Here is a 22,119-nt window from a genome sequence, read left to right on the forward strand (position 1 = left end):
AATAATACATTGCCCATTCTGAAGATGTTCTTCATCTTTATAAATACGTAACTCTGTTTGGTCACCCTTGGAGTCATCCAGGAAAAAATGACACTTAATCAGACCTGATAATTCAACTGATTTGTCTAATAAACAATTGCTTTTTATTTACTACACATCATCTTTTCCTTTGAATCAGAGTTATTTGATTTGCAGAAGCCCAGAACACAAAGGATCTGGGATCTGTGACACCTGCACATGCTTAGACCATTTTGCTCTCTTGTGCAATGAATGCCACTGCTAAAGCAAATGCTAGAAATGATTTGCTGGCAGCTGAAACAATCAGTAAATTCACACCACCCTGAGTCAGACCTACTGGGCTTCCATGACTGACTGCCATTTGCATCCAACAACTTATATTGGTGTAGGGATGTCTGTTTTGAATAGAATACTTTTTTTCATTATAAGGAATTAAGAATTTTCCTGCATGTTCAAGGCACCATTAACACAGTTGTCTTTAGTTTCCAGGTTTGGATTTCTAAGAGCATGTTTATGAAATAAATTTTTAAGAGAAGTAGTTCAATAGGCAGCAGGGAACTTAGTCATTTGGGACTCGGACACTTTTGAATCTACCACGTCCATCTGAATGGATGTTTGCAGGAGCTTTGTATCATACTGACTTCAGTGGCTCCAGCCCACAGCCTCTCAGAGTTAGTTCTTTTCTAAGCTCCCTATATGTTTCTAGATGGAAAAGAAAAACAAAGAGTGACCAAAAATATCAACTCATGCATTGTGATAAATCAAACTTAAATTTGTTCATCTTTTTTAAACATAAAAGAAGTTGCCGTTATTGCTCATTAATCCAAGACCAGACGAATTGAAGCCCAAATATTTTATAAAATAAACAAAGTGCTAAAAATAAAATAAGTTACTTTAGACTTTATCAGCATGAGCAGGAATATTTTCCATTTAATTATCACTTCTGGAGAGCTTTCACCAGAGACCAGAGCTTTCACAGGAAGGTTATCAAGCTGTATACTAGAAGTGAAGCATCTGCACAAGCTCAGGAGCATATGATGTGCCTGAATTGGTGACAGAAGAATTCTGCAAGCAACAAATATTCTTGTTTTGAGTTAAATATACTCATGCAACCAGACCAAATTTTCTGATAGTGAGGTGTGTGGGGAGTATGGGAGAGGATTCCAGGAGAAGGATTGACTTTTGCCTCACAATGCAGAGCACTAAGCCCAGAGTTTTTTATGCTGATATTTATTTTAGGCTGAGTTATTATTTCTACAGACATAAATTCTAAATTCAGCTATTTTTAAAGAGTGTAAGCAAAATTAGTTATTCTGAGGGAAAAAAAAATTAGATAATATTGTGTTCTTGACAATTCACATAATCATTTGGGTTGGAAGGGACCTCTGGAGATCATCTGATCCAACCCCCCCCCGCTACAGAAGGGTCCCTTAAAGCAGGTGACACATGAATGCGTCTAGGTGGGTTTTGAGTTTCTCCAGACTCCACAACCTCCGTGTTCCAGTGCTCTGCCATCCTCAACATAAAGATCTTCCTCATGCTGAGGTGAAACTTCTGGTGTTTTAGTTTATGCCCATTGCTCCTCATCCTGAAAATAGCAAAAAAAACTTTGGACAGACCTGAAAAAGAATCATATTTTAAAAATGGATGGTAATTAATGACGGGGAATTTTTATTTCTTCCTTTTTTCTCGGAGTTTTGGAAAACAATACAATCTTGCTTCTTGCTCCTCCACCATCTAAACAGCAGAACAAATGCCTGCAGTCTCAAAACGTCTGACACTCTATGCCATCAATGCAGACCAGAAGCATTCATTGTTAAAATTAAATGTAATAAGAATGCATAAAAATTTCAGATGCATTAAAAAGTAAACTATCATGGACCAGCTAGAAAATAAACATGGGAAGTATCAATGAAGAGCATTTACTGAGACATTTCAATATCATGACCTTCTCTTAGAAAACTGTCCATTTCCCAGGACCAGAAAATAGGAAAATTCTAACATTCATTAACCTTTCATTAAGTCCCCTGATTTCAGTAAGGAATTTCTGCTTGACTATCAAAATCAGGATGGCAACAGGAGCAGCTTTTCTCTAAAACAAAGGTTACTTACTTCTTGGTAAGAGCCTTGGTCAGGGTAGCTCACAGGTACACTCCTTATTATTTTCACCTGATACAGAATCAAAACATTTCATCTCATGAGACAACACATCCTCTAATAGGAACAGATACAGTTGCAAGCCTAGGGACAAAGAGAAAGCAACCTCAGGAGATACAATCCAAAACACATTCACCGTGTTCCCCTATTAAAAAAATTGCATTTAAAAGGGATTTTCATGTAAAAATCTAGTTTTAGAAGTCTTTTTACAGGCGTCCCCAAACTGAATGGTGAACACAGCTAATTACAGTTTGGAAGACAAGTAATATGGCTTATTTATCAGATTAATTATTTTTCAGAATCAAAGAGAAAAATAATAACAATATTTTAAGCTAAAGGTTCTAGAGCATAAAGAAGATCATATCTAAGGATGTCAGCCAAATTTTCCTCAGTGATTTCATCTCCATGACACAGTCCAGTACACCAGAGTCTAAAGAAGTTCAGTCTGGTACAAGACTCCCTCTTGCTATCCAGCCCTTCAAATTCTGTTCTTCAGGCATTCTTTCATCATTGAGGGGAAGGGCAGAGAGGAGGCAAAAAACCAAGTTCTTCCTTTACAGTTTCACAGAAGAGCAGTCATTGTTTATGACAAAACAGTCTCTGATCACTGCAGAATGGTGAATACTGTGAATGGGTCAAGGAATGTTGTATGCAAGTTCTTGACTCACGTATCAGTGAAATCCCATTGACTTTAGCCAAGGTGCTGCTTTTGAAGCAGAGGGAGTTTTCAAGTCATTTGATAGGTGCACAGCATGTGTTGGTATTTCTGCTCACCTCCAGTAGGAATATTTTCCCTTTTTAGTGTAGCTGCGCAGCATGAAATAAGCTTTCTCTGGACTGCTCTGCAGAGGTGCACCACTTCCAGCTTACATAAACTGGGACTTCTTGTACTCTTGACTGTGTGTGCCCTAACAGCCTTTCATGTCTAAGGTTGAAGTACTGAAAGAGCAAGGTAGTTATGGTTGTTTGAAAATGAAAGGATGTCCAGTTATGTAAAAATTATAGACCTTGTACTTCTGTCAAAAAAAAAAAAAAAGTAAGTAAATAAATAAGTTTTATGGCACTTCTGCTTGCAGTATGGGTAAAAATCCTTACCTTTTTTCCCCAAAACACCCTATATTTTACCTCATTCTTCTGTTCTTAAATGCACATGAAAGAACCTTTTCTCTTTTTCTTCTCCCTTTGAAAAACAAAATAAAAAAAATGAGAGGATGAAAGACAAAGTACACTGCACCAACTACTTTGCTTCTACATTCACAAAAGTGATCCTTTTTTAAGAAATCAGCTTCGAAGTTTTCACCATAAGAATTGATATCCATTCTAGTTGCTGTCCAGAAGTTATGTCACACAATTTTTAAAGTGACATTGGAGTGTCCTCACAGATGAAAACTTTACCTTCCCATTCCACTATTTAGAAAATATTACAGTCCATCATATTATATAATTATTTCACAAATAATCAAACTGTCTGGACATTTTTGGACACTTGAAGATCCGGTTGGTTTATCCACATTCAATTGATGATGTTTGTGTGTAGCAGCTAACAACTTTTCACAGGATTCCATAATTGCAAATATTTCCAGACCATCCAGTTCATTACAGAAAATCAGTAGGGCAAATAAGTATTTCTTCCTGTTCTCACAAGTCTTTTCGGTGTTAAATTAAAAAAAAAAAAACTTAAAAGCTTTAATTAACACAAAACCTAAGCTTTAATACCTAAAGTAGTCAATAATCTAAGAACCTACATTGATTATGGCAGTGGTATTATGACACCAGATAAAGTATAACTACTAGTTCAATCCCCATCATATTCACAAAATTATACAGTCCTCAACATGAAGGATTTTGAAAAATGCATTAAGCTTTGTATAAATCTGTCCACATTCATAAACATCCCTACCCGTCTGTAAAGTACTGGTCCATATTCTTCGCTTATTTGAAGTTTAACAAGTCTATCAGAGGGTATGGATATTGCTCATTTTTGTGTTTTCTACTATCTTTTTCTATCAGGAATAAAATAGAAAAGAAGAAAAAAGCACACTAAAAACAATCAAAAAACGGGCTTGTAACATTTCGAGAATTAGCAAAACCATTGGATAGCACTATCTTTTATACAACAGGATTCCTTGAGGCATTTCAACACTAACAAAGAATCAGTACTCTTCAAGTCAAATGACTGAATATTCATCCTGGTAACAACTGCATTCTATTACACTGAGAGAAGCATATGGTGAGTATTTATACAAGATATTCAGACAGATGCACACCAACATTCACTAATAAAAGGCAAATTAACACAGCATCTGCTGACAATTTTGCCCAGCATGCCAGGATTGTGCCAGGCAGAATCTGAGGTAGTACTGTAGGATCCAAGCTAATCTACCATCTACTCACCAGTACATTGGTCCCAGCTTCAAAACAGCAGTAAATTGAAACTGCAAATACAACCGAGGATCAGAGAGCAGCTTAAAAGCTGCTGAGGTCTAATATCACAGACAAAAACATACTTAAGATGCAAATCTGCACTAGCACTGCAGCTAGAACCAGCCCATGGCCTAGCTCACTGTAAAAGTTATTTTCGTCCTAAGGAGAAGATGTTGGTAATTAGTGCTTGACTAGGTATTTCAAAACTTCTACACGAAAACATAACAAAAATGTAAAAACATTAAAAAAATTTGATGAGCATTTTTTTTTAAATGAAAGACAGGAAGAATGAGCTTTAGATACCAATAGCCTCAGGAAAAATATCACTTAATTAAAGATAGTAAACATAGTGTTTTGGCCTATAATGACTTTTTACCAATAGTTTTGTGTAAAAATTTAAACCTTAACTGATTTTTTACTTCATAAATATGTCCTACGTCCTCATCTCTGCTACAGAGATAAGTGCATCCACTCTCTATTTTAATAGTCAGGACTTGTACAAATTTGTATTTACAATTAAGAATTACGACTAAAACATTTCTTGCCCTTCACTGTTGCTCTGCTCTTCATTTGTTCTGTTCTGACTTAAAGGAAAACCATATAATCATGGGATATCACAGGCTGGAAGGAACCACAAGAGGTCCTTAGCTCAACAACTTGCTCAAGGCAGGGACACCTATGGGATTGACTTAGGATATTCAGGCCCTTATCTAGTCTGGTCTTGAAAATCTCCAAGAATGGAGACTGCACAAACTCTCTGGGCACCTGATTCACTAAGGGAAGATCGTAGCTCCATCTTCTTGACAACCTCTCCATGGTTGTCAAGAGCAGCACTCTGGGGCTGCTGTTAGGTAGCCCCACATGCATCTCCTCTCTGAGCAGAGGTTCCCCATCTCTCAGCCTTTCTTCATTGGGGAAATGCTCTTATCCCCATCTGTTCCAGGGGCCTCTTGCTGAACTTACTCCCGTTTTACATGTCTTATACTGTAGAGCCCCAAACTGGATGCAGTATGTTGCAGGAGCACCATGCAATAGAGGACAATCCCTTACCTTCAGATGCTGGCCATGCCCCTTCTGACGCAGCCCAGGAGGCTGCTGGCTTTCTCTGCAGCCAGAGCAGGTGCAGGCACACCTTCAGCTCCCTGCACACCAGGACCACAGTGCCTTCTGCACACTGCAGCTCCCCAGCATGGCAGTTCTCAAGCTGTACCACTGCAAGGGGCTTTTCCTTACCAGACATCGGACTTTTGCATCTGCCCCTGTAGAATTTAATGAGATTACTGTTGGGCTGTTCTTACAGCCTGTCTAGGTCTTTCTGGATGATAGCATTGCCCATGGTTATATCAACTACTGGCCCCTGTTCAATGCTGTTGGGGAGAAGAGCTTTGAAGTTTGCAAGAGCATTCTTAGTAGGTGTCACCATTGACATCCCAGAAATACTGGTTTGGATTTTCTGCGCATAGATTAGCTTGACACTGTAAAACTGCATCCATGTAAAATGAAATCTAAAAGAAAAGAAGTGTCTGAACCTTTCTATTTCTTGTGTTTGAACACTGCAGATCACTTTTTGAGAAGGGGTCAAGAGAAATCCAGTAAATGTCCAGTGCCTGTCTAGTTATCTGTCCAAGGTTATAACAATGGGTACAGCTTGCAGCTCTTTGCCAAATTCAGTTGAGTAAGAAGAATAAGTAATTCAAGGCTGCTACCACGATCTTGAATATCTTGTAGTCTGAGTATCTCCTGCTGTCCCACTGCTGGCTCCTGAAAACTACTTCCTCAGGAAGGTACCTTCATGGCCTGTGCTTTTGAGGAGATACACAAGTTTTGTTTCCATTGACTAGCTACCTACATTTCCCAAAACAAACGCACTCCTCTTCCAAACACTTCTCTATTTTTTGCTATTATTCCTCTATGGATTCTCTCAAAGAGAGTAGTCACAAACTCACCACCACATCTCACTAAAGTCCCAGTTTGCATGCTGATTTTGCAGATAGACACCATAGAGCTCTGTTCTGCACACGTTCACTTTTTTTTTTGTGTGGTTTCCAGCTATCTGAATTCCTGTTCACAAAATAAATAAACAACAGATATATGATGTTCAGGAGCTTCAAGGATCACAAAAAAATGACAGGATTTTTCCTCAGGGAAGGAGACAATAGTCAATGTTAAAAGAGGAATAATGTGAAAAATATATTAGATGTTTCATGTTAAGAAATTACATGGGGGTAAGAGAAAGTGATTGAAGAATGAAAGACTTGAAATTTGAATTTGAATTTCAATTACTAAATTCTACCATATGCATTATAATTTTAGTTAAACAAAGAAGGCATATGAAGCCATGAGTATACATGGGAACAGTTTGAACAGAGAACTCAGTTCAATTATTGCAACCCCATTTCATACTATAGAAGTTTATACAGCTTATCGGAATTCCAGCTATTTCACAGTAGTGGTAAATGGCGGATCAAACTCATGCTGATAAACTCAATGCTTTGGGATATGATCTAATTTACAACAAATTGGTTAATTTGACAGAAATGCCAATAGATATTCAGCGAAAAGAGACAATAATTATGAAGTATCACAGCAATCTGTCTTATAAAGTTTGGATTCTGCTGATGATAAAAATACACAAAACTATACTTTGATCAGGAATGGAAATGCAGAATAGTCTCATTTGGATTAAGAACAGAAATAATAAATTGAGAAAAACTCCCAAAATCTGCAAGGAACTATCTATTGAGTTATCCCCAAAGCAGCAAAAAAAAATCCATTATTGACAGTGCTTGCTGGAAATAATATCTCTTGGTTCTACAAAATGCCTGAGAAATCCTTTGCCAGGAAGTGCAAAGACTTCCATAATCTCTCTGAGGTTCCACAGCTGGAGAAACAGTACCTTAAAGGGACCTTTCTGTCTGAAAAAGAACAGTTTTTATTAGATTCTGAAGGAAAAGATTTGGGTCATTCCTGAGAGACTTGTTGTCTGGGGAAAACAAGTGAACTATTTAAGGCTTCCCTGGTAAGAAACAGAAAAATTTATTTCCTGAAGACTCCGTCTCTCTCAACTTTGTAAGTACCTTGTACTACTAAGCATTATACTAATCTTTTGTGCAATTCAGAAATGAAAGAAAACACAGTCATAAGCTGAACAAGGTATGTTGGGGTTTCTTAAACTCTCAGTTATTTTAATCTCATGAACAGCTTTTAGAAATTTTCTGGTTAACATTACATTTACTCTATGCTCTGATGTCAATTCATACTACTTATGTGACTTTTAATGCTGTACAGGTTTACACTGTACATTTTTGGGGAAAAGTAATAATTAAAGGAAAATATCCAAATGTTCTTAAAGTGATTACTGACTTTTTAACTTTATATTACCAAACAAAAAGTAAATCAGTTTGATGGAATTAATGCAGTAACTACAGATGCAGATCAATTATAACTTCCATCTTTATGCACTTTATATCTACCATCAAGATTACTATAGCAAAAATATGGTATTTCTTTACAGTGGTTATTATCACATTAGAAGAGCCACAACCTTTGCAAAAATGTATATGAAATAATAGTAGATGTAGAAATATAAACAATTTCTAACTCAAACATCTTTGACAATTATTTCTATGTAACAATCTCCTCATTGGATCAACTCATTCTGAGTTGACAAGGAACAGTGGAGCAGATCAGACACAGGGCTGACTTTCTTCAGGGTGAGGATAGTCAGACAACAGAAAGATAATCAGGTTGGCTGGTTGATTCTGCATGGAAACAGGTGGGAACCTGCACATACACTATGCAGTTTAGTCAAGCAGGACTCCTCTCCCAGCATTTTCAACCCTTTCTCTAATAATAATCTGTCCAAAGTTTCACTCTTCTTCCAGCACAGAATTGAGAACTGAAGTTCAATATCCTACTTCCACACATAAGGAGGTAATTTAATTTCTTTTGGCCATTCATATGAGACTGACACGAAGAAAAAAACACAATCTGAATGTTGAAGAAGCTCAGTTCCAAAAACCATGGTTCAAGATCAAAAATAAACCCAGGCTCTCACCTCACAGTAAAATTAATACAAAAATATACTGTACTAGGTCTGGCTCAGATGGAGATGATTTTCTTAATAGTACCTTTTGTGGTTCCGCAGTTTGGGTTTGTAACTGAAAGTGTTGATAACACACAGGCATTTTGACTGTTGCTGAGCAGTGCTTGTGCCCACGACACATACACAAAATCCTCAGGCTCTGACAGAAGCCTTTAGGCTCATGGCCCAAAACACCTTGGGATCTCTCACAACAACTAGCATGCTTTTGTAAAATACAGTGATATCTGTTACAAATATTCTGCTTCAGACACATCCTGAAATCATTCAGACAGAATGCTGGTTCCACTACCAGTTCATTCCTCTGATGAAAAAATGATACTGTCTTCAGATCATTAAAGCAGAAACAAGGGAAAAGAAAACCTGAACAGATTGCATATTAATTTAGGATCTCTCTTTTTACAAAGTAGTAAAGATTAATCAGTTTATTCTTTCTTCATTTGTATTCTCATGAATAATTATTAAATATTTGATATTGTGAATCACACATAAAAAGCGGATGTAAAATTACTGGAGTATTTTTTAACTTTGAAAGTTTATCAAGTGATTATATGTCTTTCATAAAATTGTGCTATATCAGAAAGTTTTTTTCAAGTTGTTTGAAACATCATAGCTTTATAGAAACAAGAGATTTACTTCTGTCCTTTTAAAATAACCTCATTAGGGAAATTATTTGTGAGCAGGTCAGTATTATCTGACCTAACAAATTCACAAACTTGACTAACACGATAAATTACATAGAAGGAAGGACTTCAGAAGTTATAAATAAAATTTCAATTCCCACAAGAAAATGTTCTCTTTGAATTTACCTAAGAACTCTTACCCATCTTTCTCCGACCTAGTTCAAATGATTGTGTATTTTGCAGTGCATTATCTAACAGAGGTTTTCCGAATTTTTGCTGTTTCTACTGTCTAACTCATAAAATTTATCATACTGTACGTTTGGAGTATTGATTTTCTGGGCTGTTTGAGACATAAAACAGAATAAAAGATGCAACTTATATCAACTGAAATACAAGTACCAAAGTAGTTCTCTTGTCAGCTACATTAAGAAAATTATCAAGAAAAAAAATAGAGGGTTTAGAAAATTTATCTCTGCCACATTCATTGACTTAACTATTTCAAGTTAGTCTTGATTAAATTAAATATTCCCTTCTGTGTCTAAGCATTCAGGAAATATCTGGGGGAATAAAAACTAAAGAGCAAGAATTGGTAACAAAATACATCACCATTTACATCTGTATTTCTCATTTCTCATGTACCCTGCTTAACAAGTACTTAACCTACAAATTCATGGCTTTTTGGGAGTTGCTATCAGGTAACTCATGTTCCGATTTCAGGAAAACAATATTTAGAGTTGTTCTGGAGTCTTTCTGCAGTATATTCTTGTGCTCATATTGCAGCAATCAGAGAGGAGAGAACATGATATGAGAAGAAGGTGGCACAACCAAAGCTTGTGTGATCCTGAAAACAATAAAATAAAACAAAATACATTTTTCACACTTGGATATATCACACATCAAAATCAAACCACTTGAATAAAGTAAAACATTCCTCTATCAGCTGCACTTAAACCAATGATTTTGGCAGTTTTGCTACAATTACATTGGCCAAAAAATCTGATGTTTAGGTCTTATGGTGAGGTTTAGCTTCGTTTTAGGGAAAAATTTTGCATCATTACTTAAGTTAAACTATTCACAGTTCAGTGATCTGCCTTATATGTTCACTTTAGTTTCTTGTAATTATAACACAATCTTCAGGGATTTTTTTTCTCAAAAGAAATAACATCACCTTTTTATTCTTGACTTTGAACCAGCTAGAATTCTGCTTAATATGTCAGTTCTAAAAATTTCATAAATATTTATCAACTGCATACTGTACAGGAGCTGCTGAAATGGTACACTATTTCTTATATACCTAGATGAAAAATAAATGATGCAATTTTAATGACAGCCCAGGGAGCTTTGTTACTTGCCTGAACATCTAGACATCTGCTAACTGTTGCTATCAAGACTCTGAATGGCTCTAAGGAAGGTGTTACTGGATGAAATTTTATGACTCTTGCTCTAAAGAAGGTTAGAATCAGAGAATCAGGAAGGTCAGTTCCCAACTTAAACATTTATGAAGACAGAAACAATTCCTTAATTTCATGCACTTTTATATGCATCTGCTGAAGAGAGCAGATTGGATGCAAAAGGATAACGACATCTCCACTCTTGTCAGTAGAGCAGAGAAGTCATTCTTAGGCACCAATAATATCCTTTAAATTGTCATAATGATAAGTAGATGAGATCCTATTGCAAGACCAAAAAAACGGTCACATACAAAAAAACTCCTGCCCCGGTCATGTTTTTTCCTCCTAGATCATAATAAAAAACCTACGATACAGACCCTTGGGCCAAAATATGTATAATACAGCAGGCTCATAAAATGTGTAGAACTTTAAACAAGCGTGAGACAGAGTGGTGTCTATGAAATATTAAAATCATTTTCTTAGAAGAATGGTCCTACAGAGGAGGATTCTATAGAACATGGTCTTCTAAGTTTGTCTAAAATTAAGTTGAAAAGTACAGAAATACTTCAAACTTTTCTTGTTAGGTAACAGCTATGTCTCTGACAAATTTTAAAATGTAACTCAGCATATCAAACATGAGATCCATTATTTTTACATTTCAATTAATCCCATTCAACACAATTTCCTGCCATCAAATCAGAATGCGTAGTGTTCACTTAACTAATTTGCCTGCAAGTCAGCTCTTATTCAAAGGAAATGAAGGAGTAGAGAATGGAGGTGATAGTAAAGATACCAGTATTGTTAAGTGCAAGGTTCAAAAAGTCATGTACTTAGATGATGTTGTCATCCTTCTAGAAAAAATTCTTTTAAAAAAAATATGATAATCTAATAAATGATCTAATGAATGATCTTATCAAATATTAAGTATCAGTACTAAAATTTCTTAGGAAGCCTTCTCTTTTCATGACATGTCCCATTTTCAGTCATCAGAGTAATTCAGTGTTTTTCACTCAAATACATCCAGGAATAATTAAGTAAAATCCTGCTGTAATAACTAGGTACTTTATCAGTTAATCCAATATGATTTTTTGTATCCAAGTATTGTCTTTTTTTCAGAGGAAATACTGAACTTCCTTGATTTATTTTTATAAAGTAGAGGAATTCTGATCATCACATTTTAATTTCTTTCTATAAAAGATTCCTAAGTCTTTACTCCTGTTTTGATATAAAGATAGCATTTCCAAAGTTAGCAAAGATAAACATGAGTAACAGTGAAAACAGTAATGAAGCCATTTAATTTAATTAAAGATTTAAACAATATGAAACCAGCAAGGATAATGAAAAATCCTTTTAATAATTTTAAGTGGTCATTGGAATCTTAAATAAATACCAAATGCAGTGTAAGATGGCTCTGTGAACCTGCAAGAAAACTGCTGTCCTAAAGCAACAAATTTTAATGTTTTTATTTTAGAATTCTTCCAAGGTAAAATTTTCTGAGACACAATACTTTGCCATGTTAATCTGAGTGCATCTTGATTTCTGTGTCAGTTAAAATCCAGATATTGCAAGCAGAAAATGCATAGTTATATACATCATACAGGAAGACATTGATTACTAAAGTCTTTAATTCTAAAATAATTTTCTGTTTCATATAAATTTACTTCCAATTATCATCATGCAACAGAAGCTTAATAGAATAACACTAAATTACATCACAACACAGAAATATATATCGCCTCAACAGCTGCAAACTCCCCAAATTATTACATATATATCCTAGAAGTATCTCTTAGAAATGAAGTTGAATGAAAATATAAGGTCACTAAAAAAGTTCAGCTGATAAATGTGTCCACTCACAAAACCTTATAAAAATCTATTGAAATATAAGACAAAAAGAAATACAAAGAGAGAATGTAGGACTTACAATGAGTTTAACTGCCAGCTAAGTTGTAGAGCTGCAAAGCACAGAAATACCAAACTCTTCCTTGCAAGCAATGATTTGGGGATTTTGTGTGATCTTCCAATAAGAAATGTTAAAATCTTTCCATTTGCATATAGTTTCACATATAATTAATATTAGCTACTGGTTTAGCAAAAGAGATACCCAAATTTATTTTACAAAGAGAAAAACTAAACAAAATAAAGGGAAAGAAAGTAGAAGACACATATAAGCCATGACTGGCCCAAAATTCAGAACTTAAGGGACATTTGCATTGACTCAACAGGGCTCAGATTAACTGGATTGGCTCAGGATATTTTTATTAAAATTAAAAAAGCAGTAAGTGAATGATGTGTAAGGGAAGAAACATGGGTTTTTTCACCACATTTCAGCTATCAAAAAGTTTTGGTTTACATAAAGCTAATCTAGTTGCAAGGATTCTCTCTGTTTCCATAAGGGAAGGCAGGCACCTCCAAAGCAAAATTCACCTCATCTGTCCAGTTGCTACAAAGTCTGTTAAGGTGTTCAGTTTTAAAGTGACTTAAGATGACTGTCATCTTATGAGGTAGCAGTAGAAAATTTTGAAATATTGAATAAAAAGTAATAAATTCTTGCTTGCATAATTCAATTTCTTGCTATATGCACCTAGACAGATGGAGAACCAATGCAAATTAAATGCTACAAAGCCAGAACACTAAGTAGTCATTCAGGGACACATTTCAAGAATGGCCAGTATGTCTTGAACTCTGCTTCACAAAATCCTATGCTGCACTTCAAAGCAGGGATCTAAAGCACTGGGATTACTCTCGTCTGAATTGTGATAGGGTGTGAGGCTGAGTAAAAAAAAAATCTACGTCTATGTCATATTTACAGAGAAAAAGAAGTAAGTTTCCATCTCTTTGTTGTGGTAACATGGGATTTGTTAGGCATTTCAGCAAGAAAAAAGTTTATCTCTGGGGTTCAGAAAGAAAAATTAGAACTAGAATAATTTACCTTTTTTTTTTGTCTTCCTTAACTAGAGGCAAGTTGTTGACTCTAGTCCCAGAGGCTAGGAGCAACTTCAAACATTAGTTAGCTAATTAAAGAAGGTCTGATGCAAAGACATTTGAAAAATATAAAGGCATATAAAAGTGCAGTTTATAAAGTATTTTGACTACTGAGTGGCAATATATTACAAAGATAATGAGTTGACACACTGGGCATTTTTTGGTGTTCCATTACTATATCAAAACTATGACAAGACATAGACATGTTGCAATTGAAAATTGAAATGCAATGTCCAGGGCACTTTATTTACAGCAGTGATGTTACTTTTTCCTTTGAAATTTGTCTGGTCACATAATTCACCCCATTAATCACTTAGTCTATTTTCAAGAATGGTTGTTCACATTTTTTAAATTTCCTTGCTGTGATATTAATGTTTAAATTGATCAAATGACAAGACTATTTGCCCAAAACATTTACTTTAAAGAAAATTGTAGGGTGTTGTGAAAACAGCAACAAAATGTTGCAAAGTAGTCAGATTTGAGAATAATTTACTGTCAGTAGTCATTTAAACTAATGTGATATTTCATCTTTGAAATGTCATGAAAATCAGGGAGGCATTCCAGGAGACTGAAAGAAGGCTAATATCACTCCTATCCACAAGGAAATCAAGGAAATTGTAGTCCTATCAGTCAAATGAAGCCCATGTTTAGGAAAAGCCAGGACAGACTGACCAAGGACAAATTGTGCTTGACAAACCTGACTGCCTCTCATGACAAAGGAACCTGCTTGGTTGATGTGGGGCAAGCAGTGAACATTGTCTACCTGGATATCTCCAAGGCTTTTGATATGGTTTCCCACAGCCTCCTCCTACAGAAATGTGCATGTGATGGTGTGGATGTGTGATCCATGAGGTGGGTGGGGAATCGGCTGACCGGCCACACCTGCAGGGTGGTGGTAAATTGCTCCCTTTCACACTGGCAGCTGTCACAAGTGGAGTCCCCCAGGGAATGATACTGGGCCCAATGCTGTTTAGTATCTTCATCAGTGGTTTGGATTATGGGATCAAGTGTACCTGGATGGAGTTTGTCAGTGACACCAAACTGAGTGGGGCAGAGGACACTTTGGAAGGGAGAGACACCCTGCAGGAGCACCTGGACAGGCTGAAAAATTAGGCTGACAAGAACCTTATGAAGTTCAATAAAGACAAGTGTAAGGTCTTGCACATGGAAAAACATAATCCAGGAGAGCAGCACAGGCTGGGGATCTAGGCTAGGGAACAGCTCTATGGAAAGGGACCTGGGGGTCCTGGTGGACAAGCAGCTCAGTGTGAGTGAACAGTTTGTTGCTGCAGCAAAGAAAGCCAACACAAATGCTGGGTTGCATCATCAAGGGTGTCACCAACAGAGATAAAGAAGTCACTATTGCACTCTACACAGAGCTGTTCAAGCCAAACCTGGAATGCTGTGTTCAGTTTTGGTCCCTGCTATACAAGAAAGATGTGGACAGGGTGGAGAAGCTTTGGGCAATGAAGATGACCAAAGGACTGAGAAGCCTTTCATGCGAGGAATGAATGAGAGAAGCGAGTTTGTCCAGCTTGGAGAAAAGAAGCTTAGAAGACACTTTACCATGTTCCAGTATGTAAAGGGTGTCTGCAAAGAAGATGGAGACTTGGTTTTTTCAAGAAGCCCTATGGAAAAGACAACGGGTGATGGGCACAAGTTCCTTCTGAGGAGATTCTGATTGAACATAAGGAAAATTTTCACGGTGAGAACAATCAGTCATTGGAATAATCTTTCCATTGTGTGGGAAGCGGATTCCCCAAAGTTGGCCACTTTTAAGATTCAGCTGGACATGGTGCTGGGCCATCTTTTCTGTACTGTGTTTTTGCCAACAAAGGTTGGACCAGATGATAAATGAGGTCTCTTCAACCTGGGGATTCCATGATAGTGTAATTCTATGATTCATTGAAACCAATTAAAAATACGGTTTGGGTCTTTTGTGTGTAGGGGCAAAAATAATCAGTATTTCATACTGTGGACTGCAACTGACAATTATATAGGTAAAGCAACAAGAATACATCTATTGCCACATCAGAACACATTCATGTGGAGTCTTCCACATTGTTCCCCAAATTTCATGCTATAGTTGAAGAAATTAATTTAAAAATTGATTGGCTTGTTGAGTTTTACAAAATGTTATCAGTGTATGAAATACAGGTAAGCTGAAAAACTGTAATGTGGGATGTTCCTTGCAACAGAAAGGCAAATCTAGGTTCTCTTTTCCCATGTAGGTTTAACAAGTCTACACACTGTAAAAAAATATGCTGAATGAGAAAGATTTGACGTATGTGATCCCCAGCAATGCTGCCTAGCCTAAGTCTCTCCGCTCTTTGAAAACTCCATGTTTGTCAGTTTTGTCATGAGCATGACAGTTTTCTGCTAGATATAATCCATTTCTTCCTCTCCATAGTCTTTTCCATGATCAGTTTGTAAAATTGAAGATGACACAGACTGTTTTGATGAGACCTTTTCCTGAGCAGGCAAAATTCAAATAATTAGGTTTAAGATGAGGAAGAAGTCATTCATGAGGGAGAAGGTACCTGATATAAATATGAAAAGAAACTGTATTTCACCCTAACAAGGTCTTTGATTTGAAAGCATCATATTTTGTGAAATATTGGCATAATCCTGGCATCCTTGGAATCAGACTGTCCATCTGTGACAGTACTGGGTTTACAAAAAATGTAAGGCCCTGTTCAAGCAGGAAATAACAACTCTTTACAGGCATCACCAAATCTAGAAAACCTAAAAGGAGACTGATCCATGACTTAGCATGCTGGGAAAAGAGAAGAGGAGAGAGAAAAAAGGTAGAAGTAAACCCTTGGCTGCTTCTAGCCCTGGCACCAAAGGAGAGTGAAAATATCTGTTCCTAATCTTGCCTGACTTGCCTCATCCCTTCCTGAAGGTCATGGATGGAAACACAAGATGTAATTTCCCAGGTCCAATTCTTTCATGTATTTCTGGCATTGCTTTCTCATTCCCTGTCCATTAGGATGGCTGCCTCCTCCTTCAAGCATTTTCTTGAATGAATCCAGATTTCCTTTTTCTCCAGGGTTCATCTCATCTCCTTTCATCTAGTCTCAGCTGCCCAACCATGAGTTGGTTTTCTGCTTCAAACTGAAGTAAAATCTTTTGCAGTCCCCACCTGCGACACAGTTTTTTCCAGCCTGTCCCAGCCTTCCCTTTATTTCTGTTCCTAATTCTAATGGGGGATTTTTTGGGTTAGTACCTCCCTACACCCCCATTTACACAGCCATTGCACATCCTTCTTTCCTACACAGGCAACCCTACACCATAGGACTGATTTCTCCTTTCTTTTCCATGTGTTTTACTGACAAATTTCCTGCCCATTTTTGTTCCAAAGAACTTCACACCAGTGTAGCTTTGGTCTTCTCTGACTTACAGGCAGGCAGTTTTTCTCTGCCTTCTATGTGCCTGTTTTCTGCCATATTGTGAGGTTCCACTGCAGCACAGCCCTTGGATTGAAGCATGTTCAGTCTCTCTTCAAAGCTGGGCCATGTGTGATGTTCAAGAGGCATCCAGGATAGTGATGAACCAGCACAGACACTGAGGAATGGCTCTTCAGAGATACCAGCTACTAAGCCCACTGCAGATTGTACACAATGGTAATTTGAAAGCCAATTTTTTAAATGCTTGCACAAGAAGAGGTAAATGCCTTTCCTGGACACAAAAGGCTGACTGTGTGAAGAAATTCAATCCACGTACTTGAAGTCTGACAGAATTAAAAGCTTGTTAAATAGGGCCATAAAATGGGAAAATTCAGATGTTCCTATTTACAAGGTAGGATAGGGGAGAAAGGGGGAAAGGAAAGGAGCAGTGTCAGCTCTGTCTGTAGTACACAGAGCTTTAACTTCAGTGTCTATTAACTGTGAACTTACACAGAAATATCATTGTATAAAATACAATAAGCCTGTGAAGCAGCCATGAGGTTTCAGGTTTCCCTACTGCTTTCAACTAGGCTTACTCTGACTCTCCTCTGAGCCCAGAGAAGTCTTTGTAGTGTGTGTCTGCTTCAGCAGGGAAGGCAGTAAGTTATTCCAGTTGCTCCAGTTTCAAATAGCATTGGATGTTCTGCAGAGAAGGACAGTGGTTTAAGTCTCCTCAGGTGGAGAAAGCAGAGCAGAGACCTCACACATTTAGGAGCAGTGTGCCTTTAAAGAAAAGCATGCCTGCATGCTGCTCCTTTACACACGGTCTGAAAAACATTAATTTTCTCTGAAGGAAGAGATCTGGTTACACTGTGCCAGACACCAAACCCTGCATACATGAGCCAACTATGTGAATTTTCTTAACAACTCTTTTACCCTCAGATTCCTCACCAGCTTAGTCCAAGTGGCTCCTCTATTGTGCCAAACATTCTGGTAGATAACAATAAGGTGAGAGGTTTGTTCTTCTAAGAGGAAGATAAAATATCAGATACTGCAAATGTTCTTCAGTCTCACTGAGTAACAAGCATCAGTGAAGATAGGACTGAAATAGATTCGCTTAGTTCTTGCCTGACGATTGCATTCACCTAACCTACATTACACATGCATGCCTGTGCCAAGAGACAGGCTCCAAGCATCAGACATATTTATCCATTAAGTAAAACTGGGCTAAAAGATTTAGCAGGAATGACATAAACATGCCTTTCAGCAGCTTTGGTCAAAAAGAGCGTGGTACAATCATCACAGTTTTCAAATAAAACAACAAAAAAGTAGATATTTTAAAGACCTGCTGTAAGTCATTTCTATGAAATCTAACTCCTATTTATACAACAGATATTTTCTGTTGCTTATTCCACCTTTGCCCTTGTTATATTCCTTTTGAAAATTAAAAAGTATCTTTTATCTGACCCAGTAGATCAGCTAAACTTTCTTTTTTTTTGACCTTATTTTCTTAGACCAGCCTTGAATTTACATTTTCCTTTTTTGCAATATTAATACATAGAGAATATGAAGTCATCTAACATGCCATTAATGTATTTTAATACCATACCAATACACTCCCTTTGGATTAATTAAGAAAGAAACATGAATTTTTCACTGTATAGGAATTATGCACAACCTTGGCTTTATAAGACAGACAAAATTGTTGATGCAATAATTTTGCAATTCTTTGATAAAGTTAAATCTAACTCCGGCAAGATGGCATTGTTTTCCTACAAAATCTATATTAAGATAGGAGCCTGCAAGGAACTAATAAAATAAACACCAGGGACTTTGCCAGACTGAATCCCACTAGTCAACTGTAGTTAAGAAAGAAAAAGATAAAGACTTCCTCTAAAATCAAATGTGATTTGATTAGAAGCATGCAAATCACAGCATAGCCACGTCTGAATACTGAATGATTTAATGAATAGTAATTCAGGTCATTTGTTCTTCTCTTCCATGACACTGTGTTCATCTTTCTGAATAGTCCACATAGAATCATAGAAATCCTGAAACACAGAATCACAGAATATTCTGAGCTGGAAGGGATCCACAAGGATCATCTAGTCCAACTCCTGGCCCTGCACAACACTATTCCCTGTGCCCAAGAATGTTCAAACACTTCTTGAGCTCTGTCAGGCTTGGTGTTGTGATCACCTCACCAAGGAGTCTGTTCCAGTGCCCAGCCACCCTCTGTTTCTAATATCCAAACTAAATCTCCCCTGACACAGCTTCAGACCCTTCCTTTGGGTCCTGTCACTGGTCACCACAGGGAAGAGACCAGTCCTGCCTCTCCTCTTTGCCTCATGAGAAGGTTGAGACCACAATGAGGTCTCCCCTTAGTCTCTTCTTCTCCAGTTGAGCAGACCAAGTGACCTCAGTTGCTCCTCACACAGCTTCCCCTCAAGGCCCGTCACCACCCTCATAGCCCTCTTTTGGACACTCTCTAATAGATAAGTGTCTTTTTTATATTGCAGTAACCAGAACTGCACACAGGACTCAAGGTGAGGCTGCCCCAGTGCAGAGCAGAGCGGGACAATCCCCTCCCTTGCCTAGCTGGTGATGCTGTGCCTGATGCCCCCCAGGACACAGTTGGCCCTCCTGGCTGCCAGGGCACTGCTGACTCATGTTCAACTTGCTATCAACCAGGACCCCCAGGTCCCTTTTCACCTTGCTGCTCTCCCTCATCTCATTCCCCAGTCTGTCCATACATCCAGGACTGCCCCATCCCAGGTGCAGAATCCAGCACTTTCCCTTGTTAAACTTCATTTGGTTGGTGACTACCCAATCCTCTAATTTATCAAGGTCTCTCTGCAGAGCCTCCCTGCCTTCAAGGGAGTCAATATCTCCTCCCAGTTTTGTATCATCTGTGAATTTGCTTAGTGTCCCTTCTAGTCCTGTGTCCAAGTTATTAATGAAGATGCTGAAGAGAACTGGGCCTCAGATGGATCTCTGAGGAACCCCGCTAGTGACAGGTCCCCCATCTGATGTCAACCCATTCACTATAACCCTTTGTGCCTGACTCATGAGCCAGTTGCTCACCCATCCCATGATGTGTTTACCCAGCTGTGTGCTGGATATTTTGTCCAGAAGAAGCCTGTGAGAAACAGTACGGAAAGCTTTACTGAAATCCAAGAGGATAATATCAGCTGGCTTCCCTTGATCAACTGTTGGGTTACCCTGTCATAGAAGGAAACCAGGTTTGATAAGGAGGATTTTACCCTCATGAAGCCGTGCTGGCTGTCACCAATGACTGCATTGTCTTTCAGGTGTTTTTCAATACCTCCCAGAATGATCCTCTCCATAACTTTACCAGGCACTGAAGTGAGACTGACATGCCTGTAGTTTCCAGGGTTCTCCTTCTTGTCCTTCTTGAAAATTGGGACAAGATTCGTCAGCTCCCAGTCAGCTGGGATCTTGCTGGATTCCCAAGACCACTCAAAAATCAAGAGAGGCTTTGCAATGACATCAGCCAGCTCCTTGAGGATTCTTGGATGAATCCCATCAGGCCCCATAGATTTTTAGGGATCCAGCTGGAGCAGCAGATCCCACAAAATTTCAGGATCAGCTGGGATTTGAACATTCTCACAGTCATGCTCCTCCAGCTCAGGGCACTGAAACCCCCTTGGTCCATCATCTGTGTTGAAGGCACAGGCAAAGAATGCATTAAACGCCTGTGCCTTGTCCCTGTCCCTCTTTGTGAGGGGACCATCCTCAACCTGTAACAGGCCAATGTTATTTTTACACTGCCTATTGCCATTAATATATTTGAAAAAGCTCTTTTTATTGTCCCCTGCAGTTCTGGCCAACTTCATCTCCAATTGAGCTTTGACTGTACAAATTTTCTCCCTACAACGGCAAGAAACATCTCTGTATTCTTCCCATGTCACCTGACCTTGCTTCCACTGGGCATACACCTTCCCTTTTTCACCTTATTTCCGAGACAAGATCCCTGTTTGGCCTAGATGGCCTTCTCCCTCATCTGCTTGACTTCTGACATTTGGGAATTTTTGCTCCTGTGCCCTTAGGAGGTGATGTTTAAAATGTAACCAGCACTGGTGGACCCCACCACCTGTAAAAACACTACTTACTAATTCCCTGAGCAAGCTGATAATGTATGTTCTCCTCATGTCCAGAGCTGAGGTTTTGCTGGCACTTCTCCTGTCAACAGAGATTTTAAACTCAATTGCTTCATGGTTGCTGTGGTCAAGATGGCCACCAGTCTCCACTTCACTCATGAGATCCTCTCTGTTGATAAGCAGTAGATCAAGGAGGGCATCTTTCCATGTTGGCTCCCATAGAACCTGTTTCATAAAGTTGTCATCCAGATTTTTTAGGAATTCGCTGGCCCAGGCTGTATAAGGGATGCTCCCAGCTAATTTTTGGCAAGTTGAAGTCCCCCATAAATACAAGAGTAGTTGTTCCTCAATTCCTCAAAGAATAATTTGTCGGTGTCATCATCCTGGCTAGGAGGGCTATAGTAGTTTCCCACAGTGACACCCTCCATTATTTGTTTGCCCCTTGATTCTTATCCAGAGGCCCCCAGCTGTGCCATTGCCAAAAAAATTTTTTTTTTTTTCCCAAACCTGGTAGGGGAGGGATCGTTGTAACCTGCCTTCTTTCAGATATTATTTTTCCTTCAAAATTGTCCAAACAGGCACAAATAGTGGTGTCCAATGTGGAGCCCGAGATAAAAGCTGGGCAGGTAAAAAAAGGCAGGTTATAACCATCCCTCCCCTACCAGGTTTGGGGAAAAAAAAAAATTTTCCTTGGAGGAAAGTGAAAAAGATAAAAACTATTTATGTAACAAACACACAGGAAAAGGATAATAATGCTAAATAATAAAACCTCTCACTGTGGAGAGAAACCTGGGAAGATTTCAGAGTCCTTCCATAGGTGTGGTCTCTCCCCTCCTCCTCGGAGCTGGGTCGTGGTGGGCCCACCTCCAGGGCCTCGGTGGAAAATTCTCCCGATGTGTTCTGATGTTG

The 22,119-nt window shown here is 38.2% G+C and overlaps 1 long non-coding RNA gene across 2 annotated transcripts in view; it reads right to left on the reverse strand.

The window, feature by feature from the left end:
• Positions 1–1,120: 1,120 nt before the first annotated feature.
• Positions 1,121–22,119, reverse strand: part of LOC125326558 — a 65,043-nt gene continuing 44,044 nt past the window's right edge. For both annotated transcript variants that reach the window (XR_007203897.1, XR_007203896.1), the window contains exons 5-7: positions 6,546–6,660; positions 2,131–3,355; positions 1,121–1,606 (exon numbers count right to left, since the gene is read on the reverse strand). This is a non-coding gene — a long non-coding RNA (uncharacterized LOC125326558). The remainder of the gene's footprint in view (positions 1,607–2,130; positions 3,356–6,545; positions 6,661–22,119) is intronic.

Source organism: Corvus hawaiiensis, chromosome 5, assembly GCF_020740725.1.
Source record: "Corvus hawaiiensis isolate bCorHaw1 chromosome 5, bCorHaw1.pri.cur, whole genome shotgun sequence".
Taxonomy (NCBI): Eukaryota; Metazoa; Chordata; class Aves; order Passeriformes; family Corvidae; genus Corvus; species Corvus hawaiiensis.